The sequence below is a fragment of the Rhinichthys klamathensis genome, unplaced genomic scaffold (genome assembly GCF_029890125.1).
Source record: "Rhinichthys klamathensis goyatoka isolate OS25496 unplaced genomic scaffold, OSU_Roscu_1.1 h1tg000692l_1, whole genome shotgun sequence".
Classification (NCBI taxonomy): Eukaryota; Metazoa; Chordata; class Actinopteri; order Cypriniformes; family Leuciscidae; genus Rhinichthys; species Rhinichthys klamathensis.
Genome location: NW_026607119.1, coordinates 167,196 through 178,021, shown reverse-complemented (window position 1 = coordinate 178,021; position 10,826 = coordinate 167,196). Strand labels below are relative to the sequence as shown.

Here is a 10,826-nt window from a genome sequence, read left to right as displayed (position 1 = left end):
TATCCTTCTTCTTGCTATTTCATCTCTAAAAAGGATTGGTGATATTCAAGCACTTTCGGTGGCTCCCTCGTGCCTGGAATTTGCTCCTGGTATGGTTAAGGCCTTTCTCTGTCCGAGACCAGGTTATGTTCCTAAGGTGCCGACCACTTTGGTTAGACCTATAGTTCTGCAGGCTTTCTGTCCTCCGCCTTTTCTGACGTCAGACCAGAGGAAACTTAATTTGCTGTGCCCTGTTAGGGCTTTAGATGCGTATGTCCACAGAGCTGCTCTGTGGAGGAGATCGGAACAACTGTTTGTCTGTTTTGGGTCACCTAAGAGAGGGTGTCCTGCATCTAAGCAAAGGATGAGCAAGTGGGTGGTCGAGGCCATCTCGCTTGCTTACGGTTCGGCCCATCAGCCTTCACCTTTGGCTGTAAGGGCTCATTCCACCAGGAGTATGGCTGCCTCTACAGCTCTTCTTTCAGGAGCTTCTCTTCAGGACGTTTGTGATGCGGCAGGCTGGTCCTCACCGCACACTTTCGTCAGGTTTTATTCCCTTGACCTTAGCTCCACTCCCGGGGCTCAGGTTCTCTCGTCGGCTTGTGTCTCCTAATGACACACGACGGGGATTTGGTCGTATGGGGATGTGGGTATTGCGTTCCCACTGCGATTACACGCAGCGGTAGTCCCTGAAGGGGAACGTCCCGGGTTACGTATGTAACCCTAGTTCCCCGAAGGGACGGACGCTGCGTGTCCTGCCATACTCTCGGCATCCCCTTGGGTCGCTGCTTCAGTGACTTTTAAGCTGGCGTGTTGTGTGCTCAGGGGATATTTATAGCTTCCTGGTCTATGACGTCACTCGCCGTACGCTCATTCTCTCCATTGACTGATTTCATTCATGCTTCAGACGCGTCACGCTGGGGCGTTCCCACTGCGATTACACGCAGCGTCCGTCCCTTCGGGGAACTAGGGTTACATACGTAACCCGGGACGTTTGTTTTTGTTTAATAAAAGACTGCTGCACTTAGATCCAGTTTCGTCTCTGCCGCAACCTCCACAGTAACAGTTGGGCCATTTCTACTTACTCGTTTGAAGTTTACTTTGCAATACTCTGGAACGTTTGAGTACGATAAAACTGTACAACTAGAAAACTGTGAAAAATGCAACCTTATTAATTCTTCATGACCCAGTGCATGATGGGAACAACAGTATTAGAATGTTAGGTTTTACTTAATTTTATAACTTTGATACTTACTCAAAGATTCATTGTACACATAACAAACAATTCCAAGCAAAATACACTTGTAAGTTCAAGCTTTGGTTTCTACAAAATAGAATTGAGTACTAATATAGAATTTATTAATTATTTTTAAAGAAACTAACTTATTCAATATAGAAATTACATTTGGGTTTTTTTCTGTAGTATTTACTTCACCACAGAATCATTTGTATAATTTATCAGACCAATTAACAGCACAATATGACTGAAGCCTGGTTTATTTTACTGTGTCTTTCTGGTGTGCGAATCACTGTATACTGTGCTTGCGCCAAGATTAATAAACAATAAACAAACAAAGGAATAAAACCCGCTAAAACTCCCCCAATGTTCAAACCAAAACTACTCCTTTTGACATGAGTAAATAATGACAGAATTTCCATTTTTGGCTGAACTAAGCCACTTGCTAGCCTCAGCTGTACACCGAACAAAGCTGTAATCACAGCATAAGGTAGCTTTTCAGTGGCTTTTCAGACCTTGATATTTATTACAAGCCATTATCCCTCATCAATTCTAGGGCATCTTTACATTTCCTTGCAGTGAACATAATATGTGAACCTTTGTTTCTAAAACTGACTTAACCCACACAATTTCTCCCACCGGGCTTAGCTTGTTATTAGTTTAGTAAGGTCTGCTCAGAGAAGCTCTAGTGCCATATACAGCATATGACAGGAAGATGAGGAACCCAGGAGAAAAGGTTATAATACCCTTGCTTCTCTGTGTCTTTTTCTTCTACAAAGCCCTTAATGATAGGTGTGCATGCAGCAGGTGCATATGTGGGTGTGGAAAGCAGGAATCGTCGTTTGACATTCTCCAAATGTATCTTTCCTGAAAGTGGGGGAAATGTGCCTCAAATATCCCTCATCATTGTTGAGTAGTCTAATGATCCTGTTTGCTGGTAAAGTTGGAGAGGGAGGCCAGATTACCTTTCAGCTATTTTGATACGCTTTGTGTGTGTGTGTGTGTGGTGCGAGATGTTCCTGTGAGGCCCATTAGACTTGCCTGTGGCCTGGGTAAGAGAAGGGAAAATTTCTTTCCTCCAGGGGTCTGCACTCATCACCTCCCATAAAGGTCACTTAGACAAACGCTAATGCACATAGGAGGCGTTGATGGAGGGCGGTACTCAGAACAGAACTAAAGGTAGGAGTTGCGCTTTTATGCTCTTCTAGGATGAGATTTTTTCCACTAAACATCCCGGACCATTATATGGTCTATTTCAGTTCTCTCTTACCCCAGTAGACCCAGTAATGAGTGTTGGCTTTTATGATTATACTTGAGACATTTGAGTTGGATCTGGTTGACCTTTCAAATCCCATAATCTTCATTCATAGACTGGCTATTTTATTGCTCTGCTCCTCTTGCCCTCCAACCCTCATGGAGCTCCATTTGGCCTCTGTGCATTCGGTCGATCTGTCCTAGCTTGGCTTTAGGGGAAGCTCAGGTCCCCGCTGTTGTCACAAATGATATGTCAGAAGCACAACGAAGCCATTCGTAGGAACCATGCTGGGTCTGTATAATTTAACACGTAGCACTCAGCACTGGGCTGGTGCCAAAATGCTCAACTGCAGATCTCATCTAATCGTATTCTACTCCACACAGCACCATGCAGTCCTTCATAATTGCCTCTTTGAAAAGGTGTTTTGTTAGGTATGATTAGTCATACCACATAAGAGCGCAGACGCTCCTGACTGTATAGAGGATTGACTGCATTTGGGTGAATCTCATAAAACCATAAAAAGTTTTGGTGATATGTTTGCATTATATATAACAAATTAGCACCCCTTAAATATAGTATTAGAGTAATGAATCATCACTGAGAATAATGTGAGGTGTTATGATTTAAAAATAATGTTGTAAAAAACAGAAAATGTTTTGCATTTTCTTTTTTGAATCTCGCTTGACTGACAATTTTGCTTTAATAAACAAATGCCATCTGTTTATCAGTAGATGTAAATCAGTTAAGGTGAGACATTTAGTTGCATTTGATGTTGTGATTTCACTGGACCAGAGAGCGTTCTGATGAGACACAGAGAAATGAAGTGTGCTTCTGTGAACAGCTGTGTGCGGGTACAGTGCTCCATGCAGAACACTGCCAGCCTGCCTATGAGCGAGTCTGCCACCGACTAAGGAGAATACCTAATGTAACCATCGTTAAAGATTTTTTAAAAGATAAGGGACTGGTAAGGGTTGATTCTAAGGGAAATAACCACCGATAGCTCGCTGCAGCTGTTTGGTTCAGGCAAAGTGAAGAGAGATCACATAATCGCAGATACTTCAGAGTGTTGACAGCTATAATCTCAGATTTTTAGGGGTGGATTGCGATGAAAGACATAAAAATAGGGTCTAACAATGCCTATGGCCCGAACTCTACTCCCCATCGTTTTTTGTCTCCAATGTCTTTGCCACCATGAATAAAATGCACATGTGTGTGTGTTTGTAAAACTAAGTACTTGTATATGTACTTACAGTAATTGTACATAATTATTTAGGATCCATAATTGTATAAGAATAATTAGGCCTACTCCAGTCGTCTGTGTCACATGATCTTAAAGAACTCACCCTGTTGATTTGGTGCTCAATTATAAATAATGTTTTTTTTTTTTTATCAGTTTTCAAAACCATTTTTTGCTGCCTAATATTTTTCTAAACTGGGATGAATAAATTACATTTTAAAATATTTTCCAATAGTCATATATATATATATATATATATATATACCGGGTATATAGCTATATTACACAGTATGTACTGCTTTCACTGTATTTGATCATATATATGTGTGTGTTATTTTTATGTACACTGCAACAGTATGCACAAATCTGTACTGTAAATTTGATTAAATTTAAGTCATGTAGCCTGCTAGTAGTTAAAGACGCATTATGTAAATTGGTTTGTGAAGAAGTGACATTTACAAAACTGGCTAATTTAACTTCTGGTATGTTAGCTTTTGGCTCTGGATTGATTTACACATGCACTAAGACGACTTTATTATGAAACGATCTCTGTGCGTGACTTTCGGTTTTCTTGATGGTGGGAAAAGTGCTCAGTCGTTCACTAATTGCACATTCAGAGTAATTAAACCGGACCGTCGAGTACTGTGAGATGCGTTACAGATAAACTGGCTGGCCACCACCCTTGCTACCCGTTGCCGTGCGCCAGAGCGCAGCTGCATTAACACACAGCCTGTGGATCCTCGCGCGTTATTTGGTGTGCGACTGGTTGCAGGCAGTGACGGCGCGCGCGCGCGCTCTCTCCCCCTCTCTCTCTCTCTCCCTCCCTCTCTCTTTCCGCGCTTCAGTCTGAATGAGCACACCTCGTCCTGCCACGGGCTTGCGTTCTTGAGGAATTCGTCATCAATGAAAGTGAAAGAAGACTAAATAGGAGAGGAGAAATGCAAGGATGCCGGCAGGTCAGAGGAGACAGACGATTCCTTAATGGGTGAGTTAATCATAAATAACATTTATTCTTTTTACGTGCGAGAAAACACTGGTGTTTATTTATTTAATTCGTTTTAGATGGATGTAGTCCATATCTTTCTTCTCACTGCGAAGTATCACGTATTCCTTTAACAATTATTGTATTTTTAAAATTAATTTACATATTAATTTGTAGAAAAAAAAGTATTTAAAAAAGCCTGATTGAAGAATTCACAGTTACTTATGTCTGAAAACGACTGTAAGTTCGGAAAGTGAATGAATTCTTAACGTTTTAAAATGTGGATTTAAGCCATTTCAAGTAATTTAGCTTCTCTTTGTTTGGCTATGATCCTGCGCGCAGGATAATACAACACATCTTGTAAATGCTATATAAAAGCTTATTTTAATGACGGCAGTGCTGGTGATTTTGCTATTACCGGTATATAGTTGGAGATGAACCTCAAAGATTGTATTGAATGCGCTGTGATGTGTAACAGAACTTTAGTGTTTCCTCTGCGCATCGCTCCACATCTATTACGCATCTTGTTAATCAAGTGATATTAACACATTAGGTCAAACATTTTCATGAAATAGAGTCATGACCTTACTCAAGTCTTTCCTCCGTTGTTCGCAATTTACTGTCAATGTCAAAGAGTGTAAAATTAATCCCCTTCTAGCGGCATTTAAATGGGTCTTTGCCAGAAATCCAGTTTTATGAGTCAGATTCAGTAATAGCCTATGTAGAGACAAAATGAGCATTGGTCACGTTCATTGTAGTTGCTGAGGTATATTTGCCTTGATCTAATTAAAATAGATGATTAATTGGTGATATCAATTTAGTAAGTGGGATCTCTCTGAGACTAGCAGTGAATTTATTACTGCAGGTTTCGTGTGGTGACATTATGCGACGCGATGTGTCCAGATTCCTTCCAATTCCTTATTATGAGTGGGACTTGGAGAGGCGCGCGCCCGCGTGAAAGAGTGAGGACGCGTACAGGTTTGAAAAGTGGACGCTGTAATAAGATGAAATGACGCAATACGGTTGACATCATCCGCGCGCAGAGTTGCATACGTTGTTCCACATTTAGCGTAGTTTAAAAATGACATTAAGTCAGATTTTTGAGAATGAAAGTGAGTTAATTAGCATCCTATTGTTTTATAGAAAGGTGTTTCGATTTTGATACTGTTTTTAAGACATTTAATTATTTGGTGCTTTCATGATGCAATTAAAATTGTCTAGATGAAATATTGTTTTAATCCACATTTTCTTTGCCCTGAGGTCATATGTAACCAATATAACCTATGGATAGGCCTACTTTTCACAGACTGTGGTGATAGTTTCTACAAGTATTAACATCGTAAATCAAGCAACACTTATTTTTATTTTCACTATTTAAAAAAATAAATAATAATAATAATGTACATTTATATCAAAATGTATTTGGCTTTAAGTTACAAAAACTTGCTGTGTGTTTTTAAATAAAATGGCTGATGGTAAATGTATAATTTTTCTCTCCTCTGACTACTGTAATCCATCTCTTTTTTTTTTTTCCTGTTTTGGAAAGTCGTGGAAATGCTATTGTGGATTATTTTTCTTTTACTATTGGAACAAATGGAAACCCAACAATCATATTTCCTGAAGTAACCTGCTCACCACTATATACATTTACCCATCTATGGTGACTTCCACTTCTGATAACCCCGAAAAGGGTCCATTAGAAATTATCTACATGTGATGTATGTGAATAATGCATTTCCCTGGTTGTGATTTTTTTTTTTTTTTTTTGCTCATACTCATTCCAGATCATTTATAATACATCTTAGCTCATCTGGAATCAACCTTCATAATTTTCTTTCTGATCTCATTAGTTTATGTATTGAAGTGGACAACTGATCTAGAGTCAGCACCCTGGAGAGAAATTGATGATGTGAGGCTGTGCTGGAGTGTGTTCTGGTGTTCTGGGCTTTGGTTTTATGTTTAATGTTCTGCTTCTCTGTGGGGTTTCTCATAAATATGAATCGACTGCCTGGTGCAGGCATTAGGGCTTTGTCTCAGCGGCCCTGGACCGTGCTTATTCAGTGTTCTGTCAGGTCTGATTGTACCCAGTGGGAATGGCTCACCACTATGAATGAAACACAGTAGTTTGTAGTAGTTTTGGCTTGTTTGTGGTTCCGTTTTTTTTAAATAACATTTTGTTTTTGTTGCATTTAAAATGTTTGTTGTCATATCTTTTCAATGCGTTTGTTTTTACTAACATCCAGCGGGATAAAGAATGTCAATAATCTTAAACCTTCAGTTTAAATTCATTTGCTGGTGTGACGATCACCATGAGCATTAGAAGATCCTCTGCTTAATCATTTTGTGTTCTTTAATTTCTTTATGCAAAACGAAAGCTGCCCAAACAGGCACCGAACACAAAAACACACATGGATAAATACATGCGTGTAGTGCACGGAAAGCGTTGTGTGTGTCCACAGGGGAAAATTCCCTTTCTGCCTGTCTGCCTTTTTCTCTCTTTTCCTCTCTGTCGGTCTTTCACACATCCCCCCCATCTCATCTGATCTTGTCTTGGTGTGCTCTCGTACCCATGTCCCCAGATTACAGCCCCGGAGACAAGCTACAGAAACAGTCTACCTGTCACAGAGTTCAACCCTTGGGACTAGAGACATCCCAGGTTCAGTGCCACAGCATGTGGGAGCTTCTCCGGCCGTTTCCATCTGAGTCTGTCTTTTTTAGGTCCCAAATACAAGAGATGCCCCATATGTCACTTTTCTTCCCTGGGCAGCATCAGTACTGGGATGAATCACACAGAGGCATTTTGATATTCTGAGAGGTCATACTTGCCACACTTGTGACTAAACGTAACATTTATTGTTCAAAAGTTTGAGGTCAGTGAGATTTTTTTTTTTTTTTTAAGAAATGAATAGGCCAACTTTTATTTAGCAAGGACACATTAAATTGCTCAAAAGTGAAAATTTTTGAGCACCAAATCAGCATATTAGAAAGATTTCTGAAGGATCATGTGACACTGAAGACTGAAGTAATGGCTGCTGAAAATTCAGCTTTGCCACCACAAAAATATATATTTAATGTAATATATTAAATTAAAAAATATATTAAAGGTTTTGAATTGTTATAATACTTCTCAATATTACTGTTTTTACTGTATTTTTGATCAAAAAAGTGCTGCCTTGGTGAGCATAAGATACTTCTTTAAAAAAAAACATAAAAAATATTGCCAACCTCAAACATTTGATTGATAGTGTATTTGCAAGGGTTTGAGAGGAGTGGCATAGGTAGTGCTATTTTTAGATTTAATATATCAAATGAAGCTGACAAAGTTGACAACTGTGTTATCAGGAGTTTAGTTCATCAAAGACTTTTGGCTTCCCTCATGAAGGGAATTGACTTTCCAGAATAAGAAAAATCTAGTGCCAGTTTCCCTTCAGTTGTTCAGTATTCACGAGTGTGGCTATGTCTTTGGCACTGTCACTGCACCTCTCTCTTTCCTTTCACATGACTTGACTGGTGAGGTGTTTCTTTGATGAAACATGCCTTTGGAGACCCCTGTTCATTCCAGCAGCCTGTTTCCAGTTGTTACACCCTTTAACTGTGATAGTGTCAGCAGTTCAGATCAGAACCTCAGCAATAGCATATGCAGTATTGGCCTGATATAATATAGCTTATACAGCAATCTGTTTATTAGCAAAAGGACGAATGGAAGTGACAACCACATTTACTAGTGGGAGTGAATCTCAAATGTTGATTTTCTGCATGTGTACTGTACTTAGTGTAGTGATAACTATAGAAATGTCTTGCAGTTTTTTGCAGGGGTTTCAAACGGGACAGTACTAGAATATCATGTTGAACCTTTTGAAGGTATTAAAGAATAGAGTAACAAAGAGTGGAAGGGCACACAATCCATACAGAAAAAAATGACTCTGCCCCTTGAAGACACATTGATTCATGTAATTCTGATTTTCATGTCTGTCAGCATGTTCCAAGTCCAACCGAGTGAGGAGTCATCATTAAAACATGGTGTCTTGTAGAACCTGTTTCCCCAGCTACTAGGAATCGTTTAGAATATACACAGGAACATAACAGTTTTCATTGTTTCTTTGTGTTTGCATACCAGGCCTAAATATTCAACTACGGTAAATATTCCCCACACACTGCATCATTCTCTACACTGATGTATTCGCACGATTACATCTATTAGAAAGATCAGTGAAACACATTTCTAATGTCAATGTATGAAAGTAATAAATTAAATGCAGATTGTTTTTCAGTGTTGCTGCGCTCAGGAATCAACTCTGGGCCAAGCAATAGTTAATTAGTTCACTGTACTTGAACTAATGTGCCTTTATTTATATGTAATGTATTGGCAGACATTAAGCGTCATACAAAGCAACCCTGCATTCAAGGTGTACCAGGGGTCTTCATAGGGGGTCCTCAACCTGTAGGATGTCTGTGGTTGTACTGCAGGGGTCTGCCAATTGTTGTGCAATATTGAAGATATTTTTATGTGAGAATTTTTTTTTATTATGTGGTGGCATGAATATATTTACATAATCTTGGAGTAGGTACTTCTTTTGAATAAGTAATTACTTTCTGACCGTTATAAGTATGTTCTTGTACTAAATGTATCTGTCATGTTCTCATTGTCATGTGACCTACCAGCATCAGTTGCGTTATTTCATTACTATTCACAAATTCTTAGTCGTGTCCATCAGATTCGCTCTTCAGAATCTTGTCGGAAGTTGTAAGTCATCCGGGTTTAACTAGGCCTACTGTTTTATGAAGAATCGAACATACTCCCATATACTATTTAGTAGGAAGTATGCTAATTCAGATGCAGCCTAAAACATTTCTATTTCTTTCCTGTTCCTCATAAAAATAAAATGAAACCGCTTTGGAACGACATAAAGATGAGTAAATGATGACAGAATTTTTATTTTTGGGTGAACTATATGCCTTTAAGTTCACTACAACCAAATATAAACAAAGCTAAAGTTAAAATGGCCACATAAAAATTGATTAATAATTTTACAATTTTTTTACTTAATTTTATCCACCAAACAATCTGTAAAAGGTTAAAGGCCCCTGAGCTATTAAATAAATAGAATATTGTTGTGTATTGTAAACGAGGCATCTGCTACATACGTTCTTTGTTCATTTTTGTTCTTGTTGCTGAGAGGCTTTTCAGTGGTAAAAGAGAACGTTGTATCAGTTGTTTACAAACAATATTTATAAGAAGAGTTGGTAACACTTTATAATAGTGTTCCATCATTAATGAATAACTACACAGGAACAAAGGAGTAACGCAATATTAACATTAACTAGTATTAACTAACAAGCAACTCCTATTAAGGAATTATTAAGTAATGGCGCTCAGTTGAATGAGGTAGTTCACTATTAGCTAATATTAGCTAAGTAACTACAATTTTTTCATACCTCCCAAAGGACTACTAAGAACTAAGAACATAATGTATAATTACAGTAATTCTAAAGTGAAGATCATGGGAACCCACTAGGAGTGATTCTGATAAATCCCTGGTCATGACTGAAGTCAAGTTTTTAAGATTTCTTTAAGGATTTGGATAGTAATGTTGCTACAATAGAAAGTGTTGCTACATCCTTTTAAAGGAATTACGAATTATCATGGTTACCCACTAGTAATGAATCAAGTGTTACCAAATTCATCAGAAGCAAGTATTATGCAAATCCTTACAAAAACCTCAAAAGCTTACAATAAGTGATCACTCGGATTTAGACCTATCTATATTGTATTTATATAACACGTTACAGGCTAATTTTCTTAATTTATTTCCCCGGTGTCGAAAACAGGCACATATAAATGTCAGGAAACATGATTCCTGGCTGCATGTCAATATCCATGGATCACTGGATCTTTGATAAGTTGTAAGGAACACTATATCGAGTCCAACTTTTAGTTTAAACTGATAATAGTTTGTTTTAATCGCGTTTTCGCAGTTTCCCCTATTAACTCCAGTCACGAAGAGTTGTTGTGTCGTTTTCTGTACTGCCAATATAAACAAAAATTATACATTGAAGTTCTACAACCAACAAACAGTTACTTTTACAGTAAAAAAGGTGTGAGCCTCCAGGGATTTGTAATTTTTGAGATTACTGT

General features: G+C 38.5%; 1 protein-coding gene across 2 annotated transcripts in view; it reads left to right on the top strand.

Moving 5' to 3' along the window:
• Positions 1-4,558: 4,558 nt before the first annotated feature.
• htr2cl1 (5-hydroxytryptamine (serotonin) receptor 2C, G protein-coupled-like 1) overlaps positions 4,559-10,826 on the top strand; it is a 163,919-nt gene continuing 157,651 nt past the window's right edge. For both annotated transcript variants that reach the window (XM_056242059.1, XM_056242058.1), the window contains exon 1: positions 4,559-4,693. The gene's annotated coding sequence lies outside the window, so the exon portion shown is untranslated. The remainder of the gene's footprint in view (positions 4,694-10,826) is intronic.